General features: G+C 28.8%; 1 protein-coding gene across 4 annotated transcripts in view; it reads left to right on the plus strand.

Moving 5' to 3' along the window:
• Window positions 1-10,270: 10,270 nt before the first annotated feature.
• LOC136988209 (neural-cadherin-like) overlaps window positions 10,271-14,906 on the plus strand; it is a 173,265-nt gene continuing 168,629 nt past the window's right edge. For all 4 annotated transcript variants that reach the window (XM_067286049.1, XM_067286047.1, XM_067286048.1 and 1 more), the window contains exon 1: window positions 10,271-10,537. The gene's annotated coding sequence lies outside the window, so the exon portion shown is untranslated. The remainder of the gene's footprint in view (window positions 10,538-14,906) is intronic.

Genomic DNA, 14,906 nt, shown 5'->3' on the forward strand with positions numbered 1-14,906 from the left:
TTAAATTTGAAAAAAAAAAAAATTAAGAGCAAAGAACAATCTTATTCACCATCCGCAGCAGATGACTAATACTTTACTTACTGGAAAAAAGTATAAAAGTTAGTTTTATCAGCAAGAAATATTAAGGTATTACGTCTTTAATCCGTGCTATCCCTTTCTATCAAAATAAAACGAACCCTTTTTAAATTATTCAATCAACTTTGAAGTGAGATCCATTTCTAGAAACGGATAGACTAACTACTCGAGGGTGTGTCAAAATAATCGACAAATGGAAAAAAACAACCACTTCAAAGTTTCGAAATTAAATTTTAATTAATTCTTTATATAAAACAGATTTGATAATATTAAATTTATAACGGGATATCATCTAAAAATATGGACTATTCGATATTCAGAAAACTGTCTAGAATATTATCAGGAATAAGCATTGGAGATAAAATTACTATTTATTGGATTTAAAAGCGTTGTTGGTTTAAACAATTGTGAACACAATTGTTATAGATATATACTGACTACTACTTGCATGAGTGCCAATATGGATAAAGTGCTACAAAGAAGCATTTTGTCTTTCTAACCTTATAGGATTGTTCAGTTGTGCGATTCTCGTCTTGATAGATCCACTCGACGAGGGAGTAAAAAACAAAAATAAAAATCGATTGGTGGATTCTCTTTCTTCTATTTCTATCTAAACTGTCAGAAATCTAATTCTGCTTACAATATTATGGTAGCAGTCAAAAGAAACACCTGGTACGACCTGTATAAGAATATATGAGAAAAATGTGAAGAGAAAAATAATCCCAAGATAACCATTTTCTTGATTGACAGAATCTATTTCCGTTAGAGATTAGGCATCCATACTAAAAATATATTCATATGTAAGGGTGAAAACATGCAGGCGATTAAGTGTTATTGTCTTCAATTACTGTTTTAATTCCTGTAGAAAATAAATATCCTTGACACCGATCACTAATCACTTAATGAAGAACAATGTAACCATGATCTAGTTATCTTCTAAAGAAATTTGTGAGTTCTCGGATTTATTTTGTTTGGAATTCCAACTTGTGAAGTCAGCAAACTCCGATTGAATTGCACAATTAGCATTTTACAGTTAAAGCAATCTCTTTAACACTTCTATTTACACATTAGGAAAACCACTTGTGTAGAAGTCTAATTAAGAAACCTGCTAGTTCCCATCCAAGTTGAGGTTACTGTAGTTATTGGCTTCAATTCATATTACCCCAGAGTTTCATAACATCCTTTGGACGGAGTCTATTTAACTTCCAATTGCTTGGAAGTGACTCATTGGCCGGAACCCCCCGGGAAGTTCAACGAGCTCATAAATTATCTCCGAAGATCTCGACAGTGGAGAAAATACGATAATTTTATTTAATTTAAAAAAGTTAAAATCACCGGAACATTCCGTTTTTCGAGATAAACGACAGCAATATTATCCAAATTTGTTTCTATTGCCAACGTAATAGCCATAGTAACTGACACATCAATTGAGAAGACGCTTAAAATAAAAATTAAGATAGACATTCGTTTCTTTCTGGTAACAACAAATACCTAAAGTTGCAAATAACGACGAACAATAGTAATTGTTCTTGTCGCGCATCTCGCATTCCGATCCCTAGCAATTTTAAAGATTGTTATTGATGTTCAAATCGACTTTGAAGCTATGGATATTTAATAACGGTATATATCGATTGCCTCTCGATGTAATTAAAGTTACTGTGAACTGCAAGTAATAACAACATTTGCCACGCCATAGCCGAATCTTAGAGTGCTAGCTTCATTACAGAATGTTTAGACAACTCAAGGATTGGTGACATGTCGCAGGCGTTGTGTGTGGTCCCCGGTGGTCACGTGACAACTCGGATGAATATTTGACGAGGGCGATATCCGATGCCGTAATTGTTAGTGTCCGAGTGAGAACCCTGCACTGGGAATCAAAAGGTCGAGTAACAATTTAATCAACTGATGAGTTTTCTGTTAGGATCCGTAAGGGATATAAACTCTGCATCGAATTCAATGGATTGCTGAAGGGGGTATTATTACATAATGTAATTCTATACGCTATTAGAACTGCCAGGTTATTGTCACGTCCAACTAAATAGAATATTTGCTACAGAGACTGATCTCAAATAAAGCGAGAAGGTAAATAAATATGAAATGTAGTAAGTTTCATTTCCAAATCATTGAAACCGAAAGAGCAAGATAAATTAAGTGTAACCAAAGTTACTAAATATGCTATTACTAACTTAATAGCAACTCTGATTATTCTGATAAGTATTAGAAATATCTTAAAATGAAGGCTCATAAAATCAAAACCAAGGATTATATTTCAGTTTGTAACAAGTCGAAAAGGTTGCAAATTTCATTTCATAGCATTCTCAAGAGGTTGACTCTTTTTCTCATTTGAAGTTCCTAAACTTCGTTTCTTTCGTCTTAAAAGTTCGTCTCTTTTTTGAAAGTAAATTTCTTTTGCTTTACGAAAGCGTAACAATAATGTCGATGCTTGAGTGAAAAATGATTTAAATAAACCATTGGCTGAAACAGTTACATCGGTTTTAAGTATCCGAGGAAAAAAAAAAGAAATACAAAGTCGTAGAGACGAAAATTGATATTTTAGATAAGGATAAGGAAGATCGTTATATACCGAATTAGATTCGATCGATTGCCGATAGGAAAAATATAGATAAGATTTGATAAAGTACAAACGGAAGATAAATAAATGTGGGGTGAGGAGCATTCCCTGCATGATGAATGTACATGTAGAGATTTTTGTGTGTATATAGACTCACGCAGTGATATAAATCAAGTCTTGTGCAGATCAAAACTGAAAGATGAGAATGGCAGACCTACGAGATTCGGAGAAGAGAAGTAAGAAGTCACAGACAGACATTGGCTTTCATTTTTGTTTACAGAATGTTCTATTCCGTATACACAAAAAAAAAAAAAAAAAAAAAAAAGAGGGAAAAATATAGGCCTATATATGACATACATTAGCAATAGATTTTGGAATTCAAATACATTTTTTTATTGTTATTTTAGAATAAATTTTGATTAAGTGAATCAGTATGTTTCGCATAAACAATTATGTAAAGCATATAAATGAGTTTCTATTTAAATAATCGATGTATACTGAATAAAGCACTCACTGTATGTGTGTTATGTTCATATTTTATCCGCCGAATTAAACTGTAGAAAATGAGAAATTCTGATGCGGAAGGAGGTTGTTAAATCATTCTCTCAAGAGAGTGGTTTCACTTAAATGAAAATTTTATATTTAACATTATCAACAGATTAATTAGTAAATTGTAACGCATATTTCAAACTTATTCTTTCCGATATTTCTCCGCATCTTTCTGCATTGGGAATTTATTATACTGAACGAAGCAATGATTTCTCTACTACAATCGATACTCGCTCATGTTATACATCAATCGATGGCTAATGTTACATATTTTATTGTTCATGTCTCAAATTTTCAATTTTGTATTTTACAAATAATTTATTTAAAGAATTCTTTTGTAACGTCGCAGCGACTGGGTTTCAAATTCACATTACCAATGATTACAACAGATTTAAAGAATTCGTAAAATTCATTTAAATTCAATTTTTTCCTCTTAACATTTGAAATGCATTGTATATCTTTCATGTTTAATCGATGAAATTTAAAAAAAATTTAAACCTTTTCTTTTATTAATGTCAGATGGTGCTTTTCACTTTTCCAAATTTTCAAAGGGTTTCTTCTATTGTAATTCCTGTTTATTTCTATGAGAAATAACTCGTGATAAATTTGTCCAAAAGAAAATAAATGGTTTCATAAATATTTAACATTACATTTTCCTTAAATTTGAAAAAAATACCTTCATAAATTAGGCTCTTTTTAGTATAATTCAAATAATAAGCACACTGTAAAATTAACGTAGAAAAATCTACCAATTATGATATTAGAGTAATAATTATTACAAATCCAACTACAGTATAATTTTCTGTCTGGAATTACATTATGTAAACGATTTTGTCTGGCTGCTGACATTTTCATTTATGAAGGTGGAGCAATATCCTTGTCGATGCAAAGTTTATCTACCTTCATCAGACGACCTTAAATCATCATCTGATTTAATAGCTCAATTGTTCGCACCCAAGCACAACCAGAGGAAGGCACGCACGACGGAAATCACGCATCTTTATGGTCATTTAATCTCTCTCTGCACCTTTAAAATTCATTGAAAATATAGAAAAAAAAAATTCGGATAATAAATCAAAGCTGCTAAACGTTATTAAAACATTCTTAGTTAAATTGTTAATTTTATATAAGCTTCGGCTACTTCGATTGATAGATTATGACAGGACCGTTATTTCCGTTAAAATTAAATAATAATAAAACTATTCAAACTATTATTTAAACTATTAATTTTAAAAATTTCTTCTATTGTCATAGAATTTATGGAGAATTGAACACTCCAGTTCCTATTTTCGCACAACAGCGGCAGAAAATGATGACTTCAATTCCTATCATCACGGATGATTTTGGAAGTGGATGTTTATCAAAAGTAAAAATCTCATTAATTCTCACTGGAGAATATTAAAATTCCTCCAATTACAACTCAATAATATGAACTGGGCACTTTCTAATTGCATTCGAATGACGATCCCCCTTTCAATTATTAAGATAGCAGATTCCCACCATATACAGTTAATAGCAGCATTAGGTCTATTATTAAACTAATTTTCTAAATTGCTAATAAAGTTTTTCTTGTAATTACCAATTTACAAATTATAATTTCCGATAATATTAAAAAGAATTAAACATCTGCATCATCCTCCACAATAAAAGACATCTTTCTCTTCAAAAGAAAAAAAAAATCTTGTTTGTGGAAAGATCAAATCTTATATATAAATACATCGATATTTTGACTCATTTCTGTTAAATCGCCCATAATTCTTTATAATATTAAAAGAAATGATTCTTTTTTTTTTTTAATGTTAAAGCAAGAAGACGAAGTCATAAATACGTTATTATTTACAAGTTACTCCTCATAATTCTCCATAAATTTAAAATTTGGAAAGAATTTTTAGTCTTGCATCGTGATCATAGACCGTAAAATTGTACCCAAAATCATACTCAAAAAACATATATATTTAAATAGAAAAATATCTAAGAAATGATTTACTTCCTTCTCCTGTCTTCTTTAACTTTTTAAGGGCTTGTTTTAATGTTGGAAAAAAATAATAATAAATTCGATTTACATTTTCTTTTCCATTTGAATTAAAATATGTTTTGATATACAATTTTAGAGCTAAACAAAAAGGAGGAAAAATGATAAAAATCAAGAAGAAAGAGGAAAAAAATTTTTTTCGACTTTCACTTTTTAATTTTGAATCGAAAGAGGCGTCGAAAAAACAGTAGAGAAATTAAATATTTATTTGAAAACTGCCATCTTTCTATTTCTATCGGGTAATACTTTAAAAAATAATATTAATAAAAGTACAAATATAAAAAAAATAGTCGATTTTAAAATAGTTAAAAATTCAACGTATACCGAATACATTATTTTTAATTAATTATTTTTTAGCTGCTTACATCGATTACTATTACTGATATATTAGCAGAGACCACCATATTGCAATCTTAGTGTGATTACAGAATCAATTATTACCGAACACTTTGCTACTTGTAGTATTTGGTCGAGTTCTGATAGAGTTTGCAATGGATTGTGTCCGTTTATCTATCTGTAATGATAGAATAGAATGATCCTTACAAAATAAAACGTTCCGAATGTATCAATAACTCAACAACAAAAAAGTTATTTAATGGTTTATCCGTGATCATAGTCCGAATTCGAGAGGAACATGAGAAAATTCAAAGCATTTAATAAATAATAAACATGTTTTTGAAAAAATATGAAACTTTAACAGATATTAGCGTGATTTGAAGCAATTGTTATGATAGCTACAGCTCAAATTAACAGGTTATGCATGTTTTGCGACTAGATGTTTCTCTGGCACAGAATTCAGATCATAACATGATATGCACGATTGTAATTAAAAGAAAAATCACGTGATCTCTGGTAGTGCGTGACTGAAGAACACTAGGGAATAAAATCAGAAATGATCATAATAATCATTAATTAAATTTGTTTATTAGAAAATGTATAATTATACTTCATGACAAAATTGCCATCTTGAAGCCGAAAACTTAAATTCTCGTTATAAACATCTCTCGTTTATGATTTCTTATCGCGCACATTAATATTAATGTAAAAATGATTTAAAAATAAATAACTTTTCGTATTAAAGGTAATTTCTGTAGTCTAGATGTATTTATCATTAATCACGCTCTTCATAATAGTTTTTGTTTATTAAACGATTCTTATTAATTTTACAGATATTAATATGAGGATTTTGGACTAATGCTTATAAATCAACATACCAATGATCTCTATTAATGCGTCCTATTAATATTCATGATCCTTAAAAGACTAATTGAGACTATTAATACGATCTCATTGTTATTTTATAAGAACTGATCCAGAAAAAAACTACTCATTTTAATTTTTTCTCTAATACATTTGTAAAGAAAATTTATTCGAATTTTAAAGAATTTCCCGTGGAATATGTGGGATAAATTATAAATGAATTTTGAATTTATCTTCCTTAAGCACGTCGGGGTAATTTTAAATAGGATGCTTATTTAGTTCATGTAATCTAGCTTAAATTTTAATTAAAATGGTGGTGGTTCTAGTTTAACTGCGGTTAACCCACGAGTAAGATGGCCATTTGCTCTCTTCCTCTCGGAGATGTTTGTTATCAATATTTAGATACTTCGCAGGGAGTACACGTCACTTGAACCACATCGTAGTGACATCTAGTAACAAACGGACAGAAGAGATTTGAACTCAGGATAACTGCAGATAAATATTACTTGCCGAAGTAACTAACGCCGCAGTACGACTATTTATACTTAATCATGTAGCATCAGTAAGATGAAAAGTTGTTCTTCTATTGCATGTTTGATGATATATGATGAAAGATATCAGCGCTACATCCATCCCGTGATTAAATATGAACAAAGGTAAGGAATGTGTGAAAGAAAGAAAGAAGCAACCGTTGGTTTCACATGTTAGGTTTGTCAACGATTTGATATGAAAATAGATGACGAGATGGAATCGGAATAATTTGGATATTAGCTTCCTACTTAAATAATAATCGGAAATATTCATTATTAATTCCTGTTGTGAAGATGTAATTTGTTAATGTAAGTCGGTATTGTTCAGGTGAGAGTTTCTGCTGCCAGGCTAAAGGTAAAAGTAGTTTCTATTTAAAAGCCTTTCCGGGATTATGGGAACAGGATATGCTCAGTCACGCTGATACTCCAACCAATGATTTCTAGGAGGTAGTGCGATTGGTGTCCTTCTCCACCCGCCTTTATACCCTTGAAAGACTAGATGTCCTTTGAAATTGAACTTAGCTATGATTCTACAATCATTTACGATAGAAAAGTTTGGAGTTAAATTCTTATAAGAACTTACTCGTCGACCAAATATTCCAATTTGCTAAACGTGTAAGAATTATTCATTTTTATAATTTAATTTTTTTTTTAAATTGCGTTTTTATACACAGAATTCTCTGTATAAACGGGTACTATATCATATAATAATTTTATACAGTTTTATAAAAATTTATTAGATATTTTACATTTGGTTCCGTAATTTAAAAAATTTTTTCAATTACAATATATTATATGAAGCAATTTTATTCAAAAAGTTCATGACAAACTAACGATTTTCCGATAATCTTAGTGTGCGTATATATGTATTTTGTATTTACAAATATTCTTATATTTTCGACACGCAAGAAAACTTTAAAAAAATTTAAAAGCTGCTGTTGATATGTTTAATATAAAAGCTAATGTATAAACACACTTTATTATAAGCTAGTTTTTTGTTAGAAATTGTTTAAAACAGATCAGAATAGAGCAAGGACATCGAGTAAAATTTCATATAGTCTAGACAGAAAAGAATTTTTCGTGTACGGAATTAAAATCATAAACAAATACTTTTCTTAATAATGTTCTAAACCGAATAATTTAACTTGTAACGAGAAGGCAATGATTATCTCTCTCTAGCAATAAGATAATAATTATTAAAGGGATTACATCTTTGATTTATATCCTCTCTCACTATAAATGCGGTTTGATTCTATCGGAATAATAACTTACCAGATGACAGTTTTCTGAAAGTTGTAATGAGATATTTTGATTAAAAGAATAAATTTTAGACTTTATGTTGTGTACCAGTGTATTCATTATATTTAAATCTCAGCGAAACTAGAAGATGTTCAGTAGTTCCTCCTCGGTTCTCTTTGGCTATTGTTTAGCAACTATTTGACCATTTTCACATCGTTAACAAAAATTATGAGAGCAGAAGATTATTATCCTTTGAACAGTTATTTAAACATGATATATTCGGTGATTATAAATTTAAAGCAAATTTACTTTAATTTAATAATGTTTGCATCCAGAAATTTCGTGCTTTCACCCATCTGCAAATTTTCTTGTAAGGATCATCGTAATTACAGTTTTTGTCGTGCGATAATAATTTCTTTACAATTTATTTAAATATGTTTTAATTTATGGAATGTAAAAAAATTCGTGACAAACGATACGTATAAAAAGAAAAAAAAAATATTATCTTAATCTTATTTAACGAGCGTGGACTCGAAAATAGGCGTTGGTCTACTCAAATAGCTACCCAAGCAGATAAGATAAATTCGATTTTAAATTATTTTATGTAGTTTCGTTACCTCACAGCCTCGTCATTTCATAATTTATGTTTCCCTATAAAGTGTTAAGTTATTGATCAGTATAATAAATCATTTTGTTTAGAATAGAAATTTAAAATATGCGGTCGAATCGCAACAATCAGCATTACAAATTTACGAGTGTTTATATCATCATATATTAACAAATATAGACATTTTAAACTTTTTTTTTCAAAATGATAATTCATTTTTTTGCTTTGCTTCTCCTATTCTTAAATTTTCTACAAAGGAGCGTTATTCTTTCATTCATATTTAGTATGGGGCAAAGGATGGTTTCTAGCGAGACTAAGACAGACTCTTTCTCATTCCGCGTTTGGAACATAACCTTTCTTTATGGACTATTCCAGTATAAGTCTTATGTTGCGGACAATAACCGCACTTCTTTTTTCGTTAAAAAAACCGAATTCTGTATCATTTTCTTCTTCGTTTTTCTCAAATTTTCTCTAAATATTCTGTTAAAGCGATATTTTTTCTTCGTCGCATCTGATTAAACGAATTATTCAGCGTAATTATTCAAAGAGAATTTTATTTACTCCATGCGTTTTATTATGAATCATAATGAGTCATTCTGCAGTTAAAAAGAAAAAAAGAAAATAATAACAACAAAATAAAAATATTCATCTTTCAATTTAATACGACCCACTTCATTGCAATGGTTGGTTCTTTGAGGAGAACGATATTAAGTTTCCTATAAAAATAACACATACTTTAAGAGTACAGTTCGCCCCTGTTTTGCTTATTCTAACATTTAGCGTTTTACTTAATAATCGCAACTAATTTATTTTTGAAAACGTATCTTTAGAAATCCTCTTCAGGTTTTACTCTTAAAAATTTAATAGATTGCCCACATCCATTTCCTCATTTAGTGAAAAGGATAAATATTTATTTCTTTTCCCTTTTAAGTCGAGATAATGAATTGGGAGGCGAAAACACGGTATTTTTTTTCCCCCGGATATCACCTTTTTCCCCTTCTCGCGCAGCACTCCAAACATAAATTCCCTAAGTAGGGAGAATCTCACTCTAATTAGTCATTTAAGTCCGAAAAAGTAATTTAACTTTATTTACACAAATTAATTATGCACGTTAATTATTTTATTTAAAAAATCTATTTTAAATTTTGTTTATAATAAAAAATTAATGTTTTTTGAAAAAAATCCCTTTACTTTTATTATTATTATTATTTTTTTAAGTAACGGAGTTAAGAAAGTATTTTCTTTAAATAATCAAAGTATGGCTTACTCAAGACGAAATCCATTAGATTTATCTATATAAACTAGAGGCGTATTATATTTACCTCATATCCAGAAAATTCCCTTTCAGGAAAATATAATAAAACATGACGATGGGGAATATTCCCTGATCCAACCCAAACTCGAATGAACTCTAACCGGGGTGAACGTCGAGTGACGCACGAGCCAGGCTATTCCGAGATTAATACACTCGCCCTCCTCTCGTCTTTTAGTAGCGCCCACTTCTCTGCATCGACCGTGGCCGCACTTTACTTACTATTACGTGGAAACGTCGTTGCGATGTGTTTCGATGAGTAAAAAGTAAACGAAAACGTTATCTTTCCGAATAATATCGTTAACATCCTGTTACCGGAACCGGAACCATTGGTGACGTCATATGGGGTGGCTTGGTTGTCGGTTGAGGTTCAAAGGCCAGTTCCGAGCTGCCGTGGCTGACGTTCGGAGATGCTTGCTTGGTAAGTGAGTTTAAGAGTGGCTTTTAACTTTTATAAGTATTCGGAAATATGTGTAAATTAAGCGAGAAAGTGTTGGGAAGGACGTGGTTATATTATTTCGGCTAAGGAAGGATGGGTGATGCCGGGCCTCGAACCCGATTGTTGTTTCAGGACAAATGCTTTTGATCGTTTGACTGCGATATACCACGTGACATTGATTTTACTTTCAAATTTTTGCAGAATTTTCATAAGAAGCATTTTACATCATTAAATGGTGTATTAACCTTAGATCTTTTACTTTTTTTTATATCACTTCACCGACACGTTTCTATCCCGTAAATTGGATTTTAAATGATAATAGACGTTAAATGAAAGTTGAGTTTCGAGTGAGAAAAGATCTTTTTATGATATTAAAATGATCGAGTATAGATTCATTGACCAGTATAAACTATAAATGACTTTAAGTTCACAATTTTCCGAAATGGAGATTCGTTGATGAAAATGGAGCATTTCATTTCTTTTTGTTTAAAGCAATTTTCTCTTCAAAATTTACTTCAAAGTTTAATAGGAATTTCTTTTCTTTCCGCAATTCTTTATATATATATTATTTTCGCATTATAAGGGCTGTTTATCATAATTCGGTTGTTAAATTCTAGAGATATTCGTTAAAATTTAATCCTGTTTTTATTGCTTTAATACACTTAAGTTATATCTTTGATATACCTTGTGTACTGAACAGTTATAAGAATATTGAACATTGAACATAAAACGTATTTCATAAATACATTTTTTTAATTAAGAAAAAATTTATTCTGTATTGAAATTTTATTATTTTTACTGTAGTTTTATAATTTTCATTTTCATATAATAATAATAATAATAGCTTTTCTTCAATCCAATTAAACATTGGACATGAAAATGCTTTTAAATAATTATATATTTTAAAGGAATTGAATTTTCAAAACCGGTAATTGATTTAATTAAGTAATTATGAATGGAAATAATTAAAATTATATTAATTTAACCAAACATTGACCTCCCTATTAGAATTTTTTTTTTTTTTATAGAAATAAGTGCACCACTCCTATTGGAGTATAACACTAAGGATACATAAACTGAAATAAATGATACAAAGTAAACATAAAATTAGTATTTGGCTTTTAGTGAAAACTAAAATGTAAAAAACTAGAAATTATAGTCTTTTCTTCCATTATTTTGAACATAATTGTAAAATGCATCAAACAGTGGTTTCTGAACAAGCTTATCCAGGGGACATGGCCACCTGAAACCATGTGTGCAGATTTCTAATTTCAGAATAAGTCTATCTTGATCATAAATTGGACAATGATAGATCATATGGTTGACGGTGTCAAGGTTTACTTAGAGCAAAAGCAAAAGGCAGTTTCTGCCCGCTTATACGTCGCCAGGTAGCTTCAAAAATTACCACGCTCAGTAAGTAGTTGAGCAGTAGCAAACATTAAATCTCTAAGTGGTGATGAGAATCTGCAATCAACACTAGGAAAATAAAATCTTGTTATTTTACCAGTTCTACTGCTCAACCATTGCTGGTTCCACTTCTGCATAGCGTTAACGTGAATATAATTTTTAAGGCTGCTACGTGAGAGAGGGATGAGAGTATAGTCCAAGTCGGTGTCCTTTACAGCTGACTTAGCCTCAAAGTCATCTTTTTCATTTTCTACTATGCCAGTATGGCTGGGAACAAATATAAAAGTTATCTTATTTACAAGATTTTTAATATGGTGCTGGATATATGTGATTTTATTGCAATTGGGATTTAATAGGGCTTTTAGAACAGACTGAGAGTCATTGTAAATGTTGACAAAAGAGTTTTCTTAGGTAGTGAAGTGGCCCACTGAACAGCTTGGTAGACATCCCTATTAGGTGTTTTTGTTTAAATAAAATATAGTTTTAAATATAAAACACGTTCCAAAAAATAAAATGTATTAGTTTATGTTTTAAGGCTGGATATAAATATAATGTTACCGTTGAATATATCTATATCTTCTTACATATTTTGCAATTTTTTGTCGGTTTAATCATTATCAATTTCATAAGAGTGTATTAGACTATTTATTCTATATTAAAGTATAATGCTAGATGATAATTTCAAGATTATTCAGTAAAATTTTTAAATTTGATATTCCAAAAGTGAAATAATAACCACTAGAAACTAAAATCATTATTTAATAAATAATTCAATAAACTGAAATTGAAAAAAAGGTACTTTACTAAAGGAGTTTTTGTTTTCTGTTTCATTTCATTTAAGGATTTCATTTTTAATGTAAATGACTTCACAATCTAAAGTATTTCAAATTATAATGCTATATTTTTAAAAAGATTGCATTTTTAAATAGTAGCAAAACACTAAAATAATTTACTGTTGTTTTTACAAGTAGATTCTTGCTATAATTGCAAAATTTTATAAAATTGTAATAAAGTAATTCTCTAAACCACAGTAGTATTATTGGAAAGAATATTTTGGTAGGTTAGTCTCAAAGAAGGTACTGTACATGTAATCTGCTTTATTTTCAAAGTATTGTACGTTACCGGTACTTCATTTACGTTATGTATTTTAAAATATCTGATGTATAAATGAATCGTATTTAATTTAATTTAAAATACATGCTTCTAATTAACAAAATTTGTATATTTTAAAATATGAAATTCTCTGTGAATACAAATCATACATATAATAATTGATACTCATTATACATGGAATCATTTCAATTCTAATTTGGTATCCCTTATTTATATAAACATACACAATTAATAATATCATTGGAGCATAAAGATTAACAATTTGCTTGATATATTGCATCATCATTGTAATGCGATTATTCATAAATCATGAAATTTACTGAGTGTAATTTATTAAGAGTATTAATACTTAATTATATAATATTGAATATCTATCATTTAAAGAAAATTGCCATAATTACTTAATTATATCTTTTATTTGAAATTCAGTTTTGTTGTAGGAAATGTGTATACACTAGGCCTAGTTGTTAAAGTATCACGAACAAAGATTAGAAGTATTTTGTAATATATTTAAATATCAATACTTTTATGTCTAAAATTTATTACTTCAGAATTATTATTATTATTATAATGAACTATGGTAAATTAATTTTAAATATAAATGGACATACTTAAATATATTTGGATGAAAGTTTAATGCAATATCATAAAAAGATATTGTAGATATGTAAAATTGGATTTTTAAAACTTTATATCTTTTTTAATTATGTATTAAAACATTTATTCTTTTATATATAGGTATTATTTATTCAAATTAGCTCTTATTAAAAATAAAGTTGGTTATGATTGAATATTTAATTGTATAGTTTTGTAAGGAATGTCATTTACTTTTAACGTTTTTGTTTGAACAATGTACATTGTGATGTGTTCTAGTTATTGATTCCACAGCTTTAGAGATTGTCTTAGTCTAACTGACGATAATTAACATTGGAATTTTCAAAGATGGCATTGAATTCATTTATCTATCTGAAGACAATTTTAAACATTACTTTGAATTAATTGCAAATGAAAGTCTCTTTCTAAATTGTTAAAAAATAAAAAATATCAGTTTGTAATTTATGTTCATTTTAATTATAGGAAAACTTCTTAACAATTTTAATGATGCCTTTAAATTAAGATTATTTTTCATTTAAATTTCTATTAATTTTTATATAGGGTAGTATTTTATTTTTCAAATGCTTTTTTATTTAAAAGCAGATTTTAAATATGAAGCAGATTGAATTATTTAAATAAGCAGATTGAAGATTTTATATTTATATGCATATAATAGTTAATAAAATCAAATAAAAACAGACTTGAAGCAAAAATAAATTAATAATTAATTTATTAATGACTAAAAAACAAGTTGTGTATGACTTTTCACTTATTTGAAATGTTGTAGTAGCATAGTATTTTGTAGACATGTTACAGTTTTTTTTTTCCTCCTCCGATTTCAGATCTTTATATATAGTTTTGTTTTTAATTTTCTTAAAAAAAAAAATTTTCTATCAATCTCTGAATCATTACTTTTCATGCTGGTATTGAAATGCAGTGTCATTTGTACGCATTTGGTTGTAAAGAATTCAATTTGTTCAATGTAATGTTGTTAGAATTGTTTAAAGTTTCTTTGAGACAACTGAATGTTTGAATAATACATAACGTCATGTCCAAAGTTGTGCACATAACTCAGCATTCTCCTTTCCCATATCCAAAATCCATTTAAAGTATTTGGAAGAAACTTATATTACAATTGGTGAAACTGTTTGATAGTTGCAGTGAAGAAGGTGAATGCAGTAATTTAGATCTTCAAATCTTGCTTAATGTAAAAAATTATCTACACTTCATATTTTTA

Source organism: Centruroides vittatus, unplaced genomic scaffold, assembly GCF_030686945.1.
Source record: "Centruroides vittatus isolate TY-2023 unplaced genomic scaffold, ASM3068694v2 scaffold_324, whole genome shotgun sequence".
NCBI lineage: Eukaryota > Metazoa > Arthropoda > Arachnida > Scorpiones > Buthidae > Centruroides > Centruroides vittatus.